Here is a 19,626-nt window from a genome sequence, read left to right as displayed (position 1 = left end):
TCTATGTTTTGTTTCCTCTTGATGTAGCCCTAAGCAGTGACAGGCGAGAAACACTTTCATGGAAAGGGGTTGCCAGGCTTCCCAAAATTACGAATTTCCAGAAATCTCAGCAAATATTTTTTCAGCCAAACTGGATGATACTTTCAGGTAACGATCAGTACACGAAGGCGATTTAGTTCCCCAAATTTCGTTCTTCTATGTGGAAGCGTTCGTTTCCATGAACTCTTTGAATTTTTAGGTTTCACTCTGTTTTCTCCTATATTGATAGATGTATTTGGAACTCTAAATCCAACACGGTTTGTGCTAGCTTCTTGAAACTTGACACAATAAAGTAGTTTCACGTTCTGTCTCTATGTTTTGTTTCCTCTTAATGTAGCCCTAAGAAGTGACAAGCGAGAAACACTTTCATGGAAAGGGGTTGCCAGGCTTCCCAAAACTACGAATCTCCAGAAATCTCAGCAAATATTTTTTCACCCAAACAGGATGATACATTCAGGTAATGATCAGTACACTAAGGTGACTTGGTTCCCCAAATTTCGTTCTTCTATGTTGAGGCGTTCGTTTCCAGTAACAGTTTGAATTTTTAGGTTTCACTCTGTTTTCTCCTATATTGATAGATGTATTTGGAACTCTAAATCCAACACGGTTTGTGCTAGCTTCTTGAAACTTGACACAATAAAGTAGTTTCATGTTCTATCTCTATGTTTTGTTTCCTCTTGATGCAGCCCTAAGCTGTGACTGGCGAGAAACACTTTCATGGAAAGGGGTTGCCAGGCTTCCAAAAATTACGAATCTCCAGAAATCTCAGCAAATATTTTTTCACCCAAACAGGACGATACTTTCAGGTAATGATCAGTACACGAAGGCGACTGGGTTCCCCAAATTTCGTTCTTCTATGTTGAAGTGTTCATTTCCAGTAACAGTTTGAATTTTTAGGTTTCACTCTGTTTTCTCCTATATTGATAGATGTATTTGGAACTCTAAATCCAACACGGTTTGTGCTAGCTTCTTGAAACTTGACACAATAAAGTAGTTTCACGTTCTGTCTCTATGTTTTGTTTCCTCTTAATGTAGCCCTAAGAAGTGACAGGCGAGAAACACTTTCATGGAAAGGGGTTGCCAGGCTTCCCAAAACTACGAATCTCCAGAAATCTCAGCAAATATTTTTTCACCCAAACAGGATGATACATTCAGGTAATGATCAGTACACTAAGGTGACTTGGTTCCCCAAATTTCGTTCTTCTATGTTGAGGCGTTCGTTTCCAGTAACAGTTTGAATTTTTAGGTTTCACTCTGTTTTCTCCTATATTGATAGATGTATTTGGAACTCTAAATCCAACACGGTTTGTGCTAGCTTCTTGAAACTTGACACAATAAAGTAGTTTCACATTCTATCTCTACATTTTGTTTCCTCTTGATGTAGCCCTAAGCAGTGACTGGCGAGAAACACTTTCATTGAAAGGGGTTGCCAGGCTTCCCAAAATTACGAATCTGCAGAAATCTCAGCAAATATTTTTTCACCCAAACAGGATGATACTTTCAGGTAATGATTGGTACACGAAGGCGACTTGGTTTCCCAAATTTCATTCATCTATGTTGAGGCGTTCGTTTCCAGTAACAGTTTGAATTTTTAGGTTTCACTCTGTTTTCTCCTATATTGATAGATGTATTTGGAACTCTAAATCCAACACCGTTTGTGCTAGCTTCTTGAAAGTTGACACAATAAAGTAGTTTCACGTTCTATCTCTATGTTTTGATTCCTCTTGATGTAGCCCTAAGCAGTGACAGGCGAGAAACACTTCCATGGAAAGGGGTTGCCAGGCTTCCCAAAATTACGAATCTCCAGAAATCTCAGCAAATATTTTTTCACCCAAACTGGATGATACTTTCAGATAATGATCAGTACACTAAGGCGACTTGGTTCCCCAAATTTCGTTCTTCTATGTTGAAGCGTTCGTTTCCAGTAACAGTTTGAATTTTTAGGTTTCACTCTGTTTTCTCCTATATTGATAGATGTATTTGGAACACTAAATCCAACACGGTTTGTGCTAGCTTCTTGAAACTTGACACAATAAAGTAGTTTCACGTTCTATCTCTATGTTTTGATTCCTCTTGATGTAGCCCTAAGCAGTGACAGGCGAGAAACACTTCCATGGAAAGGGGTTGCCAGGCTTCCCAAAATTACGAATCTCCAGAAATCTCAGCAAATATTTTTTCACCCAAACTGGATGATACTTTCAGATAATGATCAGTACACTAAGGCGACTTGGTTTCCCAAATTTTGTTCTTCCATGTTGAAGCGTTCGTTTCCAGTAACAGTTTGAATTTTTAGGTTTCACTCTGTTTTCTCCTATATTGATAGATGTATTTGGAACTCTAAATCCAACACGGTTTGTGCTAGCTTCTTGAAACTTCACACAATAAAGTAGATTCAGGTTCTGTCTCTATGTTTTGTTTCCTCTTGATGTAGCCCTAAGCAGTGACTGGCGAGAAACACTTTCATGGAAAGGGGTTGCCAGGCTTCCCACAATTACGAATCTCCGGAAATCTCAGCAAATATTTTTTCACCCAAACAGGATGATACTTTCAGGTAATGATCAGTACACTAAGGTGACTTGGTTCCCCAAATTTCGTTCTTCTATGTTGAAGCGTTCATTTCCAGTAAGAGTTTGAATTTTTAGGTTTCACTCTGTTTTCTCCTATATTGATAGATGTATTTGGAACTCTAAATCCAACACGGTTTGTGCTAGCTTCTTGAAACTTGACACAATAAAGTAGTTTCACATTCTATCTCTATGTTTTGATTCCTCTTGATGTAGCCCTAAGCAGTGACTGGCGAGAAACACTTTCATGGAAAGGGGTTGCCAGGCTTCCCAAAATTACGAATCTCCAGAAATCTCAGCAAATATTTTTTCACCCAAACTGGATGATACTTTCAGGTAATGATCAGTACGCGAAGGCGACTTGGTTCCCCAAATTTCGTTCTTCTATGTTGAAGCGTTCGTTTCCAGTAACTGTTTGAAATTTTAGGTTTCACTCTGTTTTCTCCTATATTGATAGATGTATTTGGAACTCTAAATCTAACACGGTTTGTGCTAGCTTCTTGAAACTTGACACAATAAAGTAGTTTCACGTTCTATCTCTATGTTTTGTTTCCTCTTGATGTAGCCCTAAGCAGTGACAGGCGAGAAACACTTTCATGGAAAGGGGTTGCCAGGCTTCCCAAAATTACGAATTTCCAGAAATCTCAGCAAATATTTTTTCAGCCAAACTGGATGATACTTTCAGGTAACGATCAGTACACGAAGGCGATTTAGTTCCCCAAATTTCGTTCTTCTATGTGGAAGCGTTCGTTTCCATGAACTCTTTGAATTTTTAGGTTTCACTCTGTTTTCTCCTATATTGATAGATGTATTTGGAACTCTAAATCCAACACGGTTTGTGCTAGCTTCTTGAAACTTGACACAATAAAGTAGTTTCACGTTCTGTCTCTATGTTTTGTTTCCTCTTAATGTAGCCCTAAGAAGTGACAAGCGAGAAACACTTTCATGGAAAGGGGTTGCCAGGCTTCCCAAAACTACGAATCTCCAGAAATCTCAGCAAATATTTTTTCACCCAAACAGGATGATACATTCAGGTAATGATCAGTACACTAAGGTGACTTGGTTCCCCAAATTTCGTTCTTCTATGTTGAGGCGTTCGTTTCCAGTAACAGTTTGAATTTTTAGGTTTCACTCTGTTTTCTCCTATATTGATAGATGTATTTGGAACTCTAAATCCAACACGGTTTGTGCTAGCTTCTTGAAACTTGACACAATAAAGTAGTTTCATGTTCTATCTCTATGTTTTGTTTCCTCTTGATGCAGCCCTAAGCTGTGACTGGCGAGAAACACTTTCATGGAAAGGGGTTGCCAGGCTTCCCAAAATTACGAATCTCCAGAAATCTCAGCAAATATTTTTTCACCCAAACAGGACGATACTTTCAGGTAATGATCAGTACACGAAGGCGACTGGGTTCCCCAAATTTCGTTCTTCTATGTTGAAGTGTTCATTTCCAGTAACAGTTTGAATTTTTAGGTTTCACTCTGTTTTCTCCTATATTGATAGATGTATTTGGAACTCTAAATCCAACACGGTTTGTGCTAGCTTCTTGAAACTTGACACAATAAAGTAGTTTCACGTTCTGTCTCTATGTTTTGTTTCCTCTTAATGTAGCCCTAAGAAGTGACAGGCGAGAAACACTTTCATGGAAAGGGGTTGCCAGGCTTCCCAAAACTACGAATCTCCAGAAATCTCAGCAAATATTTTTTCACCCAAACAGGATGATACATTCAGGTAATGATCAGTACACTAAGGTGACTTGGTTCCCCAAATTTCGTTCTTCTATGTTGAGGCGTTCGTTTCCAGTAACAGTTTGAATTTTTAGGTTTCACTCTGTTTTCTCCTATATTGATAGATGTATTTGGAACTCTAAATCCAACACGGTTTGTGCTAGCTTCTTGAAACTTGACACAATAAAGTAGTTTCACATTCTATCTCTACATTTTGTTTCCTCTTGATGTAGCCCTAATCAGTGACTGGCGAGAAACACTTTCATTGAAAGGGGTTGCCAGGCTTCCCAAAATTACGAATCTGCAGAAATCTCAGCAAATATTTTTTCACCCAAACAGGATGATACTTTCAGGTAATGATTGGTACACGAAGGCGACTTGGTTTCCCAAATTTCATTCATCTATGTTGAGGCGTTCGTTTCCAGTAACAGTTTGAATTTTTAGGTTTCACTCTGTTTTCTCCTATATTGATAGATGTATTTGGAACTCTAAATCCAACACCGTTTGTGCTAGCTTCTTGAAAGTTGACACAATAAAGTAGTTTCACGTTCTATCTCTATGTTTTGATTCCTCTTGATGTAGCCCTAAGCAGTGACAGGCGAGAAACACTTCCATGGAAAGGGGTTGCCAGGCTTCCCAAAATTACGAATCTCCAGAAATCTCAGCAAATATTTTTTCACCCAAACTGGATGATACTTTCAGATAATGATCAGTACACTAAGGCGACTTGGTTCCCCAAATTTCGTTCTTCTATGTTGAAGCGTTCGTTTCCAGTAACAGTTTGAATTTTTAGGTTTCACTCTGTTTTCTCCTATATTGATAGATGTATTTGGAACACTAAATCCAACACGGTTTGTGCTAGCTTCTTGAAACTTGACACAATAAAGTAGTTTCACGTTCTATCTCTATGTTTTGATTCCTCTTGATGTAGCCCTAAGCAGTGACAGGCGAGAAACACTTCCATGGAAAGGGGTTGCCAGGCTTCCCAAAATTACGAATCTCCAGAAATCTCAGCAAATATTTTTTCACCCAAACTGGATGATACTTTCAGATAATGATCAGTACACTAAGGCGACTTGGTTTCCCAAATTTTGTTCTTCCATGTTGAAGCGTTCGTTTCCAGTAACAGTTTGAATTTTTAGGTTTCACTCTGTTTTCTCCTATATTGATAGATGTATTTGGAACTCTAAATCCAACACGGTTTGTGCTAGCTTCTTGAAACTTCACACAATAAAGAAGTTTCACGTTCTGTCTCTATGTTTTGTTTCCTCTTGATGTAGCCCTAAGCAGTGACTGGCGAGAAACACTTTCATGGAAAGGGGTTGCCAGGCTTCCCAAAATTACGAATCTCTGGAAATCTCAGCAAATATTTTTTCACCCAAACAGGATGATACTTTCAGGTAATGAACGGTACACGAAGGCGACTTGGTTTCCCAAATTTCGTTCATCTATGTTGAGGCGTTCGTTTCCAGTAACAGTTTGAATTTTTAGGTTTCACTCTGTTTTCTCCTATATTGATAGATGTATTTGGAACTCTAAATCCAACACGGTTTGTGCTAGCTTCTTGAAAGTTGACACAATAAAGTAGTTTCATGTTCTATCTCTATGTTTTGATTCCTCTTGATGTAGCCCTAAGCAGTGACAGGCGAGAAACACTTCCATGGAAAGGGGTTGCCAGGCTTCCCAAAATTACGAATCTCCAGAAATCTCAGCAAATATTTTTTCACCCAAACAGGATGATACTTTCAGGTAATGATCAGTACACGAAGGCGACTTGGTTCCCCAAATTTCGTTCTTCTATGTTGAAGCGTTCGTTTCCAGTAACTGTTTGAATTTTTAGGTTTCACTCTGTTTTCTCCTATATTGATAGATGTATTTGGAACTCTAAATCTAACACGGTTTGTGCTAGCTTCTTGAAACTTGACACAATAAAGTAGTTTCACGTTCTATCTCTATTTTTTGTTTCCTCTTGATGTAGCCCTAAGCAGTGACAGGCGAGAAACACTTTCATGGAAAGGGGTTGCCAGCCTTCCCAAAATTACGAATTTCCAGAAATCTCAGCAAATATTTTTTCAGCCAAACTGGATGATACTTTCAGGTAACGATCAGTACACGAAGGCGATTTGGTTCCCCAAATTTCGTTCTTCTATGTGGAAGCGTTCGTTTCCACGAACTCTTTGAATTTTTAGGTTTCACTCTGTTTTCTCCTATATTGATAGATGTATTTGGAACTCTAAATCCAACACGGTTTGTGGTAGCTTCTTGAAACTTCACACAATAAAGTAGATTCAGGTTCTATCTCTATGTTTTGTTTCCTCTTGATGTAGCCCTAAGCAGTGACTGGCGAGAAACACTTTCATGGAAAGGGGTTGCCAGGCTTCCCACAATTACGAATCTCCAGAAATCTCAGCAAATATTTTTTCACCCAAACAGGATGATACTTTCAGGTAATGATCAGTACACTAAGGTGACTTGGTTCCCCAAATTTCGTTCTTCTATGTTGAAGCGTTCATTTCCAGTAACAGTTTGAATTTTTAGGTTTCACTCTGTTTTCTCCTATATTGATAGATGTATTTGGAACTCTAAATCCAACACGGTTTGTGCTAGCTTCTTGAAACTTGACACAATAAAGTAGTTTCACGTTCTATCTCTATGTTTTGTTTCCTCTTGATGCAGCCCTAAGCTGTGACTGGCGAGAAACACTTTCATGGAAAGGGGTTGCCAGGCTTCCCAAAATTACGAATCTCCAGAAATCTCAGCAAATATTTTTTCACCCAAACAGGACGATACTTTCAGGTAATGATCAGTACACGAAGGCGACTGGGTTCCCCAAATTTCGTTCTTCTATGTTGAAGTGTTCATTTCCAGTAACAGTTTGAATTTTTAGGTTTCACTCTGTTTTCTCCTATATTGATAGATGTATTTGGAACTCTAAATCCAACACGGTTTGTGCTAGCTTCTTGAAACTTGACACAATAAAGTAGTTTCACGTTCTGTCTCTATGTTTTGTTTCCTCTTAATGTAGCCCTAAGAAGTGACAGGCGAGAAACACTTTCATGGAAAGGGGTTGCCAGGCTTCCCAAAACTACGAATCTCCAGAAATCTCAGCAAATATTTTTTCACCCAAACAGGATGATACATTCAGGTAATGATCAGTACACTAAGGTGACTTGGTTCCCCAAATTTCGTTCTTCTATGTTGAGGCGTTCGTTTCCAGTAACAGTTTGAATTTTTAGGTTTCACTCTGTTTTCTCCTATATTGATAGATGTATTTGGAACTCTAAATCCAACACGGTTTGTGCTAGCTTCTTGAAACTTGACACAATAAAGTAGTTTCACATTCTATCTCTACATTTTGTTTCCTCTTGATGTAGCCCTAAGCAGTGACTGGCGAGAAACACTTTCATTGAAAGGGGTTGCCAGGCTTCCCAAAATTACGAATCTGCAGAAATCTCAGCAAATATTTTTTCACCCAAACAGGATGATACTTTCAGGTAATGATTGGTACACGAAGGCGACTTGGTTTCCCAAATTTCATTCATCTATGTTGAGGCGTTCGTTTCCAGTAACAGTTTGAATTTTTAGGTTTCACTCTGTTTTCTCCTATATTGATAGATGTATTTGGAACTCTAAATCCAACACCGTTTGTGCTAGCTTCTTGAAAGTTGACACAATAAAGTAGTTTCACGTTCTATCTCTATGTTTTGATTCCTGTTGATGTAGCCCTAAGCAGTGACAGGCGAGAAACACTTCCATGGAAAGGGGTTGCCAGGCTTCCCAAAATTACGAATCTCCAGAAATCTCAGCAAATATTTTTTCACCCAAACTGGATGATACTTTCAGATAATGATCAGTACACTAAGGCGACTTGGTTCCCCAAATTTCGTTCTTCTATGTTGAAGCGTTCGTTTCCAGTAACAGTTTGAATTTTTAGGTTTCACTCTGTTTTCTCCTATATTGATAGATGTATTTGGAACACTAAATCCAACACGGTTTGTGCTAGCTTCTTGAAACTTGACACAATAAAGTAGTTTCACGTTCTATCTCTATGTTTTGATTCCTCTTGATGTAGCCCTAAGCAGTGACAGGCGAGAAACACTTCCATGGAAAGGGGTTGCCAGGCTTCCCAAAATTACGAATCTCCAGAAATCTCAGCAAATATTTTTTCACCCAAACTGGATGATACTTTCAGATAATGATCAGTACACTAAGGCGACTTGGTTTCCCAAATTTTGTTCTTCCATGTTGAAGCGTTCGTTTCCAGTAACAGTTTGAATTTTTAGGTTTCACTCTGTTTTCTCCTATATTGATAGATGTATTTGGAACTCTAAATCCAACACGGTTTGTGCTAGCTTCTTGAAACTTCACACAATAAAGAAGTTTCACGTTCTGTCTCTATGTTTTGTTTCCTCTTGATGTAGCCCTAAGCAGTGACTGGCGAGAAACACTTTCATGGAAAGGGGTTGCCAGGCTTCCCAAAATTACGAATCTCTGGAAATCTCAGCAAATATTTTTTCACCCAAACAGGATGATACTTTCAGGTAATGAACGGTACACGAAGGCGACTTGGTTTCCCAAATTTTGTTCATCTATGTTGAGGCGTTCGTTTCCAGTAACAGTTTGAATTTTTAGGTTTCACTATGTTTTCTCCTATATTGATAGATGTATTTGGAACTCTAAATCCAACACGGTTTGTGCTAGCTTCTTGAAAGTTGACACAATAAAGTAGTTTCATGTTCTATCTCTATGTTTTGATTCCTCTTGATGTAGCCCTAAGCAGTGACAGGCGAGAAACACTTCCATGGAAAGGGGTTGCCAGGCTTCCCAAAATTACGAATCTCCAGAAATCTCAGCAAATATTTTTTCACCCAAACAGGATGATACTTTCAGGTAATGATCAGTACACGAAGGTGACTTGGTTCCCCAAATTTCGTTCTTCTATGTTGAAGCGTTCGTTTCCAGTAACAGTTTGAATGTTTAGGTTTCACTCTGTTTTCTCCTATATTGATAGATGTATTTGGAACACTAAATCCAACACGGTTTGTGCTAGCTTCTTGACACTTGACACAATAAAGTAGTTTCAAGTTCTATCTCTATGTTTTGTTTCCTCTTGATGTAGCCCTAAGCAGTGACAGTCGAGAAACACTTCCATGGAAAGGAGTTGCCAGGCTTCACAAAATTACGAATCTCCAGAAATCTCAGCAAATATTTTTTTCACCCAAACTGGATGATACTTTCAGATAATGATCAGTACACTAAGGCGACTTGGTTCCCCAAATTTCGTTCATCTATGTTGAGGCGTTCGTTTCCAGTAACAGTTTGAATGTTTAGGTTTCACTCTGTTTTCTCCTATATTGATAGATGTATTTGGAACTCTAAATCCAACACGGTTTGTGGTAGCTTCTTGAAACTTCACACAATAAAGTAGATTCAGGTTCTATCTCTATGTTTTGTTTCCTCTTGATGTAGCCCTAAGCAGTGACTGGCGAGAAACACTTTCATGGAAAGGGGTTGCCAGGCTTCCCACAATTACGAATCTCCAGAAATCTCAGCAAATATTTTTTCACCCAAACAGGATGATACTTTCAGGTAATGATCAGTACACTAAGGTGACTTGGTTCCCCAAATTTCGTTCTTCTATGTTGAAGCGTTCATTTCCAGTAACAGTTTGAATTTTTAGGTTTCACTCTGTTTTCTCCTATATTGATAGATGTATTTGGAACTCTAAATCCAACATGGTTTGTGCTAGCTTCTTGAAACTTGACACAATAAAGTAGTTTCACATTCTATCTCTATGTTTTGATTCCTCTTGATGTAGCCCTAAGCAGTGACTGGCGAGAAACACTTTCATGGAAAGGGGTTGCCAGGCTTCCCAAAATTACGAATCTCCAGAAATCTCAGCAAATATTTTTTCACCCAAACTGGATGATACTTTCAGGTAATGATCAGTACGCGAAGGCGACTTGGTTCCCCAAATTTCGTTCTTCTATGTTGAAGCGTTCGTTTCCAGTAACTGTTTGAATTTTTAGGTTTCACTCTGTTTTCTCCTATATTGATAGATGTATTTGGAACTCTAAATCTAACACGGTTTGTGCTAGCTTCTTGAAACTTGACACAATAAAGTAGTTTCACGTTCTATCTCTATGTTTTGTTTCCTCTTGATGTAGCCCTAAGCAGTGACAGGCGAGAAACACTTTCATGGAAAGGGGTTGCCAGCCTTCCCAAAATTACGAATTTCCAGAAATCTCAGCAAATATTTTTTCAGCCAAACTGGATGATACTTTCAGGTAACGATCAGTACACGAAGGCGATTTGGTTCCCCAAATTTCGTTCTTCTATGTGGAAGCGTTCGTTTCCACGAACTCTTTGAATTTTTAGGTTTCACTCTGTTTTCTCCTATATTGATAGATGTATTTGGAACTCTAAATCCAACACGGTTTGTGCTAGCTTCTTGAAACTTGACACAATAAAGTAGTTTCACATTCTATCTCTATGTTTTGATTCCTCTTGATGTAGCCCTAAGCAGTGACTGGCGAGAAACACTTTCATGGAAAGGGGTTGCCAGGCTTCCCAAAATTACGAATCTCCAGAAATCTCAGCAAATATTTTTTCACCCAAACTGGATGATACTTTCAGGTAATGATCAGTACGCGAAGGCGACTTGGTTCCCCAAATTTCGTTCTTCTATGTTGAAGCGTTCGTTTCCAGTAACTGTTTGAAATTTTAGGTTTCACTCTGTTTTCTCCTATATTGATAGATGTATTTGGAACTCTAAATCTAACACGGTTTGTGCTAGCTTCTTGAAACTTGACACAATAAAGTAGTTTCACGTTCTATCTCTATGTTTTGTTTCCTCTTGATGTAGCCCTAAGCAGTGACAGGCGAGAAACACTTTCATGGAAAGGGGTTGCCAGGCTTCCCAAAATTACGAATTTCCAGAAATCTCAGCAAATATTTTTTCAGCCAAACTGGATGATACTTTCAGGTAACGATCAGTACACGAAGGCGATTTAGTTCCCCAAATTTCGTTCTTCTATGTGGAAGCGTTCGTTTCCATGAACTCTTTGAATTTTTAGGTTTCACTCTGTTTTCTCCTATATTGATAGATGTATTTGGAACTCTAAATCCAACACGGTTTGTGCTAGCTTCTTGAAACTTGACACAATAAAGTAGTTTCACGTTCTGTCTCTATGTTTTGTTTCCTCTTAATGTAGCCCTAAGAAGTGACAAGCGAGAAACACTTTCATGGAAAGGGGTTGCCAGGCTTCCCAAAACTACGAATCTCCAGAAATCTCAGCAAATATTTTTTCACCCAAACAGGATGATACATTCAGGTAATGATCAGTACACTAAGGTGACTTGGTTCCCCAAATTTCGTTCTTCTATGTTGAGGCGTTCGTTTCCAGTAACAGTTTGAATTTTTAGGTTTCACTCTGTTTTCTCCTATATTGATAGATGTATTTGGAACTCTAAATCCAACACGGTTTGTGCTAGCTTCTTGAAACTTGACACAATAAAGTAGTTTCATGTTCTATCTCTATGTTTTGTTTCCTCTTGATGCAGCCCTAAGCTGTGACTGGCGAGAAACACTTTCATGGAAAGGGGTTGCCAGGCTTCCCAAAATTACGAATCTCCAGAAATCTCAGCAAATATTTTTTCACCCAAACAGGACGATACTTTCAGGTAATGATCAGTACACGAAGGCGACTGGGTTCCCCAAATTTCGTTCTTCTATATTGAAGTGTTCATTTCCAGTAACAGTTTGAATTTTTAGGTTTCACTCTGTTTTCTCCTATATTGATAGATGTATTTGGAACTCTAAATCCAACACGGTTTGTGCTAGCTTCTTGAAACTTGACACAATAAAGTAGTTTCACGTTCTGTCTCTATGTTTTGTTTCCTCTTAATGTAGCCCTAAGAAGTGACAGGCGAGAAACACTTTCATGGAAAGGGGTTGCCAGGCTTCCCAAAACTACGAATCTCCAGAAATCTCAGCAAATATTTTTTCACCCAAACAGGATGATACATTCAGGTAATGATCAGTACACTAAGGTGACTTGGTTCCCCAAATTTCGTTCTTCTATGTTGAGGCGTTCGTTTCCAGTAACAGTTTGAATTTTTAGGTTTCACTCTGTTTTCTCCTATATTGATAGATGTATTTGGAACTCTAAATCCAACACGGTTTGTGCTAGCTTCTTGAAACTTGACACAATAAAGTAGTTTCACATTCTATCTCTACATTTTGTTTCCTCTTGATGTAGCCCTAATCAGTGACTGGCGAGAAACACTTTCATTGAAAGGGGTTGCCAGGCTTCCCAAAATTACGAATCTGCAGAAATCTCAGCAAATATTTTTTCACCCAAACAGGATGATACTTTCAGGTAATGATTGGTACACGAAGGCGACTTGGTTTCCCAAATTTCATTCATCTATGTTGAGGCGTTCGTTTCCAGTAACAGTTTGAATTTTTAGGTTTCTCTCTGTTTTCTCCTATATTGATAGATGTATTTGGAACTCTAAATCCAACACCGTTTGTGCTAGCTTCTTGAAAGTTGACACAATAAAGTAGTTTCACGTTCTATCTCTATGTTTTGATTCCTCTTGATGTAGCCCTAAGCAGTGACAGGCGAGAAACACTTCCATGGAAAGGGGTTGCCAGGCTTCCCAAAATTACGAATCTCCAGAAATCTCAGCAAATATTTTTTCACCCAAACTGGATGATACTTTCAGATAATGATCAGTACACTAAGGCGACTTGGTTCCCCAAATTTCGTTCTTCTATGTTGAAGCGTTCGTTTCCAGTAACAGTTTGAATTTTTAGGTTTCACTCTGTTTTCTCCTATATTGATAGATGTATTTGGAACACTAAATCCAACACGGTTTGTGCTAGCTTCTTGAAACTTGACACAATAAAGTAGTTTCACGTTCTATCTCTATGTTTTGATTCCTCTTGATGTAGCCCTAAGCAGTGACAGGCGAGAAACACTTCCATGGAAAGGGGTTGCCAGGCTTCCCAAAATTACGAATCTCCAGAAATCTCAGCAAATATTTTTTCACCCAAACTGGATGATACTTTCAGATAATGATCAGTACACTAAGGCGACTTGGTTTCCCAAATTTTGTTCTTCCATGTTGAAGCGTTCGTTTCCAGTAACAGTTTGAATTTTTAGGTTTCACTCTGTTTTCTCCTATATTGATAGATGTATTTGGAACTCTAAATCCAACACGGTTTGTGCTAGCTTCTTGAAACTTCACACAATAAAGAAGTTTCACGTTCTGTCTCTATGTTTTGTTTCCTCTTGATGTAGCCCTAAGCAGTGACTGGCGAGAAACACTTTCATGGAAAGGGGTTGCCAGGCTTCCCAAAATTACGAATCTCTGGAAATCTCAGCAAATATTTTTTCACCCAAACAGGATGATACTTTCAGGTAATGAACGGTACACGAAGGCGACTTGGTTTCCCAAATTTCGTTCATCTATGTTGAGGCGTTCGTTTCCAGTAACAGTTTGAATTTTTAGGTTTCACTCTGTTTTCTCCTATATTGATAGATGTATTTGGAACTCTAAATCCAACACGGTTTGTGCTAGCTTCTTGAAAGTTGACACAATAAAGTAGTTTCATGTTCTATCTCTATGTTTTGATTCCTCTTGATGTAGCCCTAAGCAGTGACAGGCGAGAAACACTTCCATGGAAAGGGGTTGCCAGGCTTCCCAAAATTACGAATCTCCAGAAATCTCAGCAAATATTTTTTCACCCAAACAGGATGATACTTTCAGGTAATGATCAGTACACGAAGGTGACTTGGTTCCCCAAATTTCGTTCTTCTATGTTGAAGCGTTCGTTTCCAGTAACAGTTTGAATGTTTAGGTTTCACTCTGTTTTCTCCTATATTGATAGATGTATTTGGAACACTAAATCCAACACGGTTTGTGCTAGCTTCTTGACACTTGACACAATAAAGTAGTTTCAAGTTCTATCTCTATGTTTTGTTTCCTCTTGATGTAGCCCTAAGCAGTGACAGTCGAGAAACACTTCCATGGAAAGGAGTTGCCAGGCTTCACAAAATTACGAATCTCCAGAAATCTCAGCAAATATTTTTTTCACCCAAACTGGATGATACTTTCAGATAATGATCAGTACACTAAGGTGACTTGGTTCCCCAAATTTCGTTCATCTATGTTGAGGCGTTCGTTTCCAGTAACAGTTTGAATTTTTAGGTTTCACTCTGTTTTCTCCTATATTGATAGATGTATTTGGAACTCTAAATCCAACACAGTTTGTGGTAGCTTCTTGAAACTTCACACAATAAAGTAGATTCAGGTTCTATCTCTATGTTTTGTTTCCTCTTGATGTAGCCCTAAGCAGTGACTGGCGAGAAACACTTTCATGGAAAGGGGTTGCCAGGCTTCCCACAATTACGAATCTCCAGAAATCTCAGCAAATATTTTTTCACCCAAACAGGATGATACTTTCAGGTAATGATCAGTACACTAAGGTGACTTGGTTCCCCAAATTTCGTTCTTCTATGTTGAAGCGTTCATTTCCAGTAACAGTTTGAATTTTTAGGTTTCACTCTGTTTTCTCCTATATTGATAGATGTATTTGGAACTCTAAATCCAACATGGTTTGTGCTAGCTTCTTGAAACTTGACACAATAAAGTAGTTTCACATTCTATCTCTATGTTTTGATTCCTCTTGATGTAGCCCTAAGCAGTGACTGGCGAGAAACACTTTCATGGAAAGGGGTTGCCAGGCTTCCCAAAATTACGAATCTCCAGAAATCTCAGCAAATATTTTTTCACCCAAACTGGATGATACTTTCAGGTAATGATCAGTACGCGAAGGCGACTTGGTTCCCCAAATTTCGTTCTTCTATGTTGAAGCGTTCGTTTCCAGTAACTGTTTGAATTTTTAGGTTTCACTCTGTTTTCTCCTATATTGATAGATGTATTTGGAACTCTAAATCTAACACGGTTTGTGCTAGCTTCTTGAAACTTGACACAATAAAGTAGTTTCACGTTCTATCTCTATTTTTTGTTTCCTCTTGATGTAGCCCTAAGCAGTGACAGGCGAGAAACACTTTCATGGAAAGGGGTTGCCAGCCTTCCCAAAATTACGAATTTCCAGAAATCTCAGCAAATATTTTTTCAGCCAAACTGGATGATACTTTCAGGTAACGATCAGTACACGAAGGCGATTTGGTTCCCCAAATTTCGTTCTTCTATGTGGAAGCGTTCGTTTCCACGAACTCTTTGAATTTTTAGGTTTCACTCTGTTTTCTCCTATATTGATAGATGTATTTGGAACTCTAAATCCAACACGGTTTGTGGTAGCTTCTTGAAACTTCACACAATAAAGTAGATTCAGGTTCTATCTCTATGTTTTGTTTCCTCTTGATGTAGCCCTAAGCAGTGACTGGCGAGAAACACTTTCATGGAAAGGGGTTGCCAGGCTTCCCACAATTACGAATCTCCAGAAATCTCAGCAAATATTTTTTCACCCAAACAGGATGATACTTTCAGGTAATGATCAGTACACTAAGGTGACTTGGTTCCCCAAATTTCGTTCTTCTATGTTGAAGCGTTCATTTCCAGTAACAGTTTGAATTTTTAGGTTTCACTCTGTTTTCTCCTATATTGATAGATGTATTTGGAACTCTAAATCCAACACGGTTTGTGCTAGCTTCTTGAAACTTGACACAATAAAGTAGTTTCACGTTCTATCTCTATGTTTTGTTTCCTCTTGATGCAGCCCTAAGCTGTGACTGGCGAGAAACACTTTCATGGAAAGGGGTTGCCAGGCTTCCCAAAATTACGAATCTCCAGAAATCTCAGCAAATATTTTTTCACCCAAACAGGACGATACTTTCAGGTAATGATCAGTACACGAAGGCGACTGGGTTCCCCAAATTTCGTTCTTCTATGTTGAAGTGTTCATTTCCAGTAACAGTTTGAATTTTTAGGTTTCACTCTGTTTTCTCCTATATTGATAGATGTATTTGGAACTCTAAATCCAACACGGTTTGTGCTAGCTTCTTGAAACTTGACACAATAAAGTAGTTTCACGTTCTGTCTCTATGTTTTGTTTCCTCTTAATGTAGCCCTAAGAAGTGACAGGCGAGAAACACTTTCATGGAAAGGGGTTGCCAGGCTTCCCAAAACTACGAATCTCCAGAAATCTCAGCAAATATTTTTTCACCCAAACAGGATGATACATTCAGGTAATGATCAGTACACTAAGGTGACTTGGTTCCCCAAATTTCGTTCTTCTATGTTGAGGCGTTCGTTTCCAGTAACAGTTTGAATTTTTAGGTTTCACTCTGTTTTCTCCTATATTGATAGATGTATTTGGAACTCTAAATCCAACACGGTTTGTGCTAGCTTCTTGAAACTTGACACAATAAAGTAGTTTCACATTCTATCTCTACATTTTGTTTCCTCTTGATGTAGCCCTAAGCAGTGACTGGCGAGAAACACTTTCATTGAAAGGGGTTGCCAGGCTTCCCAAAATTACGAATCTGCAGAAATCTCAGCAAATATTTTTTCACCCAAACAGGATGATACTTTCAGGTAATGATTGGTACACGAAGGCGACTTGGTTTCCCAAATTTCATTCATCTATGTTGAGGCGTTCGTTTCCAGTAACAGTTTGAATTTTTAGGTTTCACTCTGTTTTCTCCTATATTGATAGATGTATTTGGAACTCTAAATCCAACACCGTTTGTGCTAGCTTCTTGAAAGTTGACACAATAAAGTAGTTTCACGTTCTATCTCTATGTTTTGATTCCTGTTGATGTAGCCCTAAGCAGTGACAGGCGAGAAACACTTCCATGGAAAGGGGTTGCCAGGCTTCCCAAAATTACGAATCTCCAGAAATCTCAGCAAATATTTTTTCACCCAAACTGGATGATACTTTCAGATAATGATCAGTACACTAAGGCGACTTGGTTCCCCAAATTTCGTTCTTCTATGTTGAAGCGTTCGTTTCCAGTAACAGTTTGAATTTTTAGGTTTCACTCTGTTTTCTCCTATATTGATAGATGTATTTGGAACACTAAATCCAACACGGTTTGTGCTAGCTTCTTGAAACTTGACACAATAAAGTAGTTTCACGTTCTATCTCTATGTTTTGATTCCTCTTGATGTAGCCCTAAGCAGTGACAGGCGAGAAACACTTCCATGGAAAGGGGTTGCCAGGCTTCCCAAAATTACGAATCTCCAGAAATCTCAGCAAATATTTTTTCACCCAAACTGGATGATACTTTCAGATAATGATCAGTACACTAAGGCGACTTGGTTTCCCAAATTTTGTTCTTCCATGTTGAAGCGTTCGTTTCCAGTAACAGTTTGAATTTTTAGGTTTCACTCTGTTTTCTCCTATATTGATAGATGTATTTGGAACTCTAAATCCAACACGGTTTGTGCTAGCTTCTTGAAACTTCACACAATAAAGAAGTTTCACGTTCTGTCTCTATGTTTTGTTTCCTCTTGATGTAGCCCTAAGCAGTGACTGGCGAGAAACACTTTCATGGAAAGGGGTTGCCAGGCTTCCCAAAATTACGAATCTCTGGAAATCTCAGCAAATATTTTTTCACCCAAACAGGATGATACTTTCAGGTAATGAACGGTACACGAAGGCGACTTGGTTTCCCAAATTTTGTTCATCTATGTTGAGGCGTTCGTTTCCAGTAACAGTTTGAATTTTTAGGTTTCACTATGTTTTCTCCTATATTGATAGATGTATTTGGAACTCTAAATCCAACACGGTTTGTGCTAGCTTCTTGAAAGTTGACACAATAAAGTAGTTTCATGTTCTATCTCTATGTTTTGATTCCTCTTGATGTAGCCCTAAGCAGTGACAGGCGAGAAACACTTCCATGGAAAGGGGTTGCCAGGCTTCCCAAAATTACGAATCTCCAGAAATCTCAGCAAATATTTTTTCACCCAAACAGGATGATACTTTCAGGTAATGATCAGTACACGAAGGTGACTTGGTTCCCCAAATTTCGTTCTTCTATGTTGAAGCGTTCGTTTCCAGTAACAGTTTGAATGTTTAGGTTTCACTCTGTTTTCTCCTATATTGATAGATGTATTTGGAACACTAAATCCAACACGGTTTGTGCTAGCTTCTTGACACTTGACACAATAAAGTAGTTTCAAGTTCTATCTCTATGTTTTGTTTCCTCTTGATGTAGCCCTAAGCAGTGACAGTCGAGAAACACTTCCATGGAAAGGAGTTGCCAGGCTTCACAAAATTACGAATCTCCAGAAATCTCAGCAAATATTTTTTTCACCCAAACTGGATGATACTTTCAGATAATGATCAGTACACTAAGGCGACTTGGTTCCCCAAATTTCGTTCATCTATGTTGAGGCGTTCGTTTCCAGTAACAGTTTGAATTTTTAGGTTTCACTCTGTTTTCTCCTATATTGATAGATGTATTTGGAACTCTAAATCCAACACGGTTTGTGGTAGCTTCTTGAAACTTCACACAATAAAGTAGATTCAGGTTCTATCTCTATGTTTTGTTTCCTCTTGATGTAGCCCTAAGCAGTGACTGGCGAGAAACACTTTCATGGAAAGGGGTTGCCAGGCTTCCCACAATTACGAATCTCCAGAAATCTCAGCAAATATTTTTTCACCCAAACAGGATGATACTTTCAGGTAATGATCAGTACACTAAGGTGACTTGGTTCCCCAAATTTCGTTCTTCTATGTTGAAGCGTTCATTTCCAGTAACAGTTTGAATTTTTAGGTTTCACTCTGTTTTCTCCTATATTGATAGATGTATTTGGAACTCTAAATCCAACATGGTTTGTGCTAGCTTCTTGAAACTTGACACAATAAAGTAGTTTCACATTCTATCTCTATGTTTTGATTCCTCTTGATGTAGCCCTAAGCAGTGACTGGCGAGAAACACTTTCATGGAAAGGGGTTGCCAGGCTTCCCAAAATTACGAATCTCCAGAAATCTCAGCAAATATTTTTTCACCCAAACTGGATGATACTTTCAGGTAATGATCAGTACGCGAAGGCGACTTGGTTCCCCAAATTTCGTTCTTCTATGTTGAAGCGTTCGTTTCCAGTAACTGTTTGAATTTTTAGGTTTCACTCTGTTTTCTCCTATATTGATAGATGTATTTGGAACTCTAAATCTAACACGGTTTGTGCTAGCTTCTTGAAACTTGACACAATAAAGTAGTTTCACGTTCTATCTCTATGTTTTGTTTCCTCTTGATGTAGCCCTAAGCAGTGACAGGCGAGAAACACTTTCATGGAAAGGGGTTGCCAGCCT

The sequence above is a fragment of the Spermophilus citellus genome (assembly GCF_964194105.1).
Source record: "Spermophilus citellus genome assembly, chromosome: 11".
Taxonomy (NCBI): domain Eukaryota; kingdom Metazoa; phylum Chordata; class Mammalia; order Rodentia; family Sciuridae; genus Spermophilus; species Spermophilus citellus.
The sequence above is the reverse complement of the archived record's forward strand: the minus strand, read 5'-3'. Positions refer to the sequence as shown.